Here is a 5,016-nt window from a genome sequence, read left to right as displayed (position 1 = left end):
TAAAATGACACTTGTAAAGTGATGACACTTGTTTAATTGTAAAGTGCTTTTTTTTTCTTTTGTGACCCGGCCTTCCTTTCCTATTTTCTTTCACTCATTATATTGATTTTCCCTCCCACAGGTTTTTCATTAACCAGCCCTGGAGTTCTTAACCTTCATTTTTAACTCTCTTTAGGCCACAGACTAATATTTTGAGATCCCTTGAAAGGAATGAAGTCTCTCCCCAGAAAAGTTAACAAACGCACGATGCGGACCTGCTAGAACCTCTGAGCACTCAGATAGACAGATGGTGGGCAGGTAGATGCACACATAGGTAGATGGCAGGTAAGTAAGTGGAGAGACAGATAGTAGATAGGTAGATAGAAGACAGGTAGGTAGAGGATAGGTAGAAATGATAGATAGACAGACATAGGTAGGTAGACAGATACATAGGTAGACAGGTGATAGGCAGGCAGAGAGACAGACAGATGATAGGTAACTAGATAGATTTATTTCAAGGAATGGCTCATGCAATTACGGAGGCTGCCAACTCCAAAATCTGCGGAGTGGGCCAGCAGGCAAGAGACTCAGGAGAGAGCCAATGGTGCAGTTCATGTCCAGAGGCTCTTACAGAGACACGCCGAGTAATGTGTGACCACTCATTCAGGCACTGTGGTCCAGGCAGGTCCACACATATCGTGAACCATCATAAAGGGCCAGGGCCTGGGATCAGAGGACCGGGAATCAGTCCAGCCAGGGCCGGCATCCTTGATAGTTCTCTTCCGCCCCTGGGCTCCTCACCCCTCGCTCACTGTCTCCTGGCCGTATCAACTGGCTTCATCTTGCTGTTCTCTATCCCACATGAGTGGAAGACTTGCCAAGAGAAAGTCCCTGACCCAAGGGTTTCCCTACACGTCTGAAGCATCTTCAGGAAAACAGGTCAGGCACTAGCATGAGTTTTAGTTTGTTATTTGTGTATTGTTTTTGGCAAACGACACAGCAGGCCAATCCTGGGTGTAGAACTGGCATGGCCCCCACATCCCCCACCCCCACCACCATGACAGTAGCCCAGGCATCCCCACACCAGAGGAAGCACAGAATCCTGCCGTGGCTCCCGCAGCCTGCGTTGGAGGAGGCGGCTTCCCCAGAGCTGGTTTCTAAGCAGCATATTGTCCATTTCACCAAGAACCAGGAGTGCTGGGGGGGACACTGGGCCCCAAATGCTGTATGTATGAGTGGCAAGGGGGTGTTGTCGTGGCCTCGGGGAGATGACAGATTCCTGGAGAGGACAGCCATTCCTGCGGCTGCCGGATCAGGAGGTGACCCTCACACCTGCTTGGCACTGTGGAGGGAGCAGGGGGCAGTGGCAGCTCATTCCACCCATGTGGTTGTGGGGACTTGTCCCTGATGGTTGTTTGAATGGGGTGGGGTCTCCCTGCCTCCACCCACCAGCGTCTGTGACTACAGGCCCTTCCTGTGGCCAGACACTCATTGCAGCCTGGCAAGGGACAGCTGAGTCAGGGCGTTGGTTCATATCGAAGAGGTGCCGTCACAGACTCCGTTCATTCTCAGTATTTCCAGATGTCCCCAAGTGCCCACCGCAGCCTCTTGGTGAAGGGGCTGACATGAGACTCCACGGGGATAAAATGCAACAGAGATCTCATTGCATTTTCTGTGATTTAATCCTCTGCGGCTCTTTGGGGGCAGTTGTGAATGGAAATGGAAATCAGAACAAAACAAAAAGTGTCCCACGTTTCCTAACAGTCAGCTTTGCCAGGGTGCACCTACTTGGGAATAAGATTCTTTTTTTCTTTTTCTTTTTTTAATTATTCTTTCTCACTTGGACACAGCATCCCTCAAGCCTGTGGGAGATCTCTCAACTTTCCGAGAGAAAACGTTCAGCCAGAATTATGCAACGATTCAGAAGTACAAGGGAAAGAAACAGAACGCACTCTAGTATCTCAGTGAAGGCTGCAAGGGTTAGAAACTCCATCCCCTGCACATCAGAGTGCTCTGAGGTGTCAGCCCAGAGCATCACCGCATAGCCACAGAAGGAACGTCAGGCAGAGCCCCCTCGCCAGCCATGTGGGACTCACGATTGACTAAGACAGTAAGGGAGTCAGTTAGCAGAGAAAATAATAGACATTGAAGATAGAGGACCTGGATTTGACTCCAAATTCTGCTGCTAGTAGCTCTGAGACCCCAGTTCCCTGAAGCTCAAGGGTAAATGCAAACCTTCTGCCCAAGGACGGTGGCCAGGTTAAAGTGGAGTTCACAACAATTAATATCCTGATGGTGCGATGGCTGGGTGGGACATAGTAACCTCACATTTATCCTTTTCCATGTCTTACCCCAGCATCTCTTTCCCTTCTTCAAAGAAAAAGCACATCATTTATAATTGTGGATGGTTTGGTGCAGGTAACATCATCAGGGTAGGTGGTAATTTATTTGAGGAGTCTTGATGCATTCGCAAATATTCTTTCCTTTGTTGCAACACTGTGAAAGTCTATAATACAACAGGATATTTTTTTCTTGTAGTCAAAAGCAGTTGTACATTATTTCTGCTTGTCTCTGATGGTGTCAAGTCTAAATCACAGCCATCGGCTGGCACCTGATGCGTGGGTAGGAAAGGTCCTGGCAAGCGCCATCTTTTCCTGCCCAAGAATGGTAAGCATGGTGTCCACTCTAGCATCAGCATGCTCTCTGAAGGCGGCTGCCTAAGATTGTGTGTACCATAACCGGCCATTTCTTTGTGCAAATGCCTACGCTTTAACTTTTTTGTTATTAAAAATGAGAATAAGTGGTAGGAAAACAAGACTTTTGTCTGTGAACCAGATAATTTCATCTGATTGTACAGCTGAGCTATATTGGGTAATGTCATTAACCTTTGGTAGCTTAAGAAAGTAGTTTCTCTAGAGTATCTCTGTTGTGAAATGTATTTTTACTTTCCAAGTAGGACATGCCGATGGGATTTTGAGAGCAAATAATAACATATGTAAGTTCAATAACATGAATATTGACATTTGTTTTTGAAGACAATAAAGCTCAGCTTTCAAAAATGATGTTGGCTTTTTGAAACTTGCCATCTCTAGATGATTCCATCTGATCTTTATTGAATGCCTGCCTTGCACAGACATTAGTATGTGAAACCTTTTTATAGGGTAGGCTTTATTTATTCTCTTTTTATAGATGAAGAAACTTTTTTATTCTCTTTTTATAGATGAACACAGAGGGGGGGATTTATTCACCAATTTTGCCCAGTTACTAAGGGGCAAGGCAAGATTCAAACTAAGCGTTGGTCATCTCCAAAGCCCATGCACTTCCCAGCTGGCTGCACTGCCTTTCTCAGACCTCAGGAAGCCACCAGACCTGTGCTAAACAGTAGGGTATCTGCCAGCCACAGGAGGCTGTTCAGACTAACTGAGTAATTAAAAGCAAATCAAATCAAAATTTTAATCCCTCAATTGCACCAGCCCCAATTCAAGTGCTCAAAGCCTTATGTGGCCAGTGCTCTACCCCTGGACAGTATGTCCTGTAGAACCTTTTACAGCAGAAGGCTGTCTCAGACATGGCCGTTTGGTTGCTCTCCACCTCTCAACCCCTCGGCTTCTGCCGGAAAATCATCAGGTGATTCTCTCCGCCCACAACTGGAGTTTCGTATAAAGAAGATAATTGCATCATCATGACAACTGCACATAAAGAAAAATATAAATACTCACTTCCCCTTGTACAAGTAGGGATGAGGAAGAAGAAAGGGATTATAAAGGCCCTAATCCAAGACAGCTTTTGGAACCACTATTTAAACAAAGCAGTTGTTCTTACAGAATTGAGCCTTATTTGGACTTACGAAGTATGTCACGGAAAACACATTCGGCAGTACCACGAAGAGAAAGAAACTGGTCAGAAAATAAATATTCATGAGTCCTACCTTGGGAATATGTTGGCCAAGAAGCTTCTATTTGAAAAAGAATGAGAAGCAGAAGAAAAGGAAAAATCGCATGAGGTTCAGAGCATGTCCTGTGAACCACGGACCTTGTCAATCACTGCCGGGATCGCCATTTAAGCCCCTCACCCTGAGGCAGTTGGAGCAGCAGGAAAAAATACTAAGGGTGCCTTTTAGGAGAAGTAAAGAGGAAGATTTGCTGTCAACTAAAGAAGAGAGATTTCCAGCGATCCACAAGCCCGTTGCTGTTGTCTCTCAGCCAATGCTCACTGCTGGGACAACCCACATATCCAAATTGGCAGTTGACTAACTCATCAAAAGGTTTCTTCGTGGTTCTTACTGCTTTCATGGGGGTGTTGGTTGGTAGAAATATGAATTCTGCTATGGCAAGCATGTACATCGATACCATGAGGACAAGGATAGTGGGAAAACCTCTGTGGTTGTCAGGACACGGAACCAAGAAGAGCATATTGAATAGGCTAAGAAGAATACTGCTGGGGCTTATCATCTTCAAGACGATCCTACTCAGACAGTCAGGATGGTGTCACGTTTTTATGGAAATGGAGATATTTGTGATATAACCAACAAGCCAAGACAGGTGACTATAAAACTAAAGTGTAAAGAATCAGATTGGCCTCGTGCTGTTACTGCGTGTATGCTAGAACTTCACTCCTGTCAATATATTCTTGGGGTTGAGTCTCCAGTGATCCATAAAATCTTAGATACAGCAGATGAAAATTGACTTCTTCCTCTCCCCAACTAAAGGATATTAAAGTTAGGGGAAAGAAAAGATCATTGGAAGTCATGATGATTTCTGTCTGACCATGTCTCATTATAGAGTTCTCAACCATTGGGCCTCTTCTAAAGGATTGTATAAAATGACCCTCAAACACTTTGTGAAATTATATAAGAGGTCATTGATAAACTTCTAAGGCAGACATTTGCCTCACTTTTTTCATTTTTGTTTTATCTTATAAACTGATTGTTTTTCTTTGCTTGGATAATATGATTCCAAAATAAATCTCATCCAAGCAAAAAAAAAAAATGGCTGAACGACTGTGCATTCCCACCAGCAACGTTCCTGGTGTCCCTCA

At 44.9% G+C, this 5,016-nt stretch overlaps 1 pseudogene; it reads left to right on the top strand.

Moving 5' to 3' along the window:
* Window positions 1-3,977: 3,977 nt before the first annotated feature.
* Window positions 3,978-4,685, top strand: LOC105730770 (endoplasmic reticulum lectin 1-like; annotated as a pseudogene).
* The last annotated feature ends 331 nt before the right edge of the window (window positions 4,686-5,016 follow it).

The sequence above is a fragment of the Aotus nancymaae genome, unplaced genomic scaffold (assembly GCF_030222135.1).
Source record: "Aotus nancymaae isolate 86718 unplaced genomic scaffold, 86718_ANA_hifiasm-v0.15.2.pri h1tg000041l, whole genome shotgun sequence".
In the NCBI taxonomy this organism is placed as follows: Eukaryota; Metazoa; Chordata; class Mammalia; order Primates; family Aotidae; genus Aotus; species Aotus nancymaae.
The sequence above is the reverse complement of the archived record's forward strand: the minus strand, read 5'-3'. Positions and strand labels throughout refer to the sequence as shown.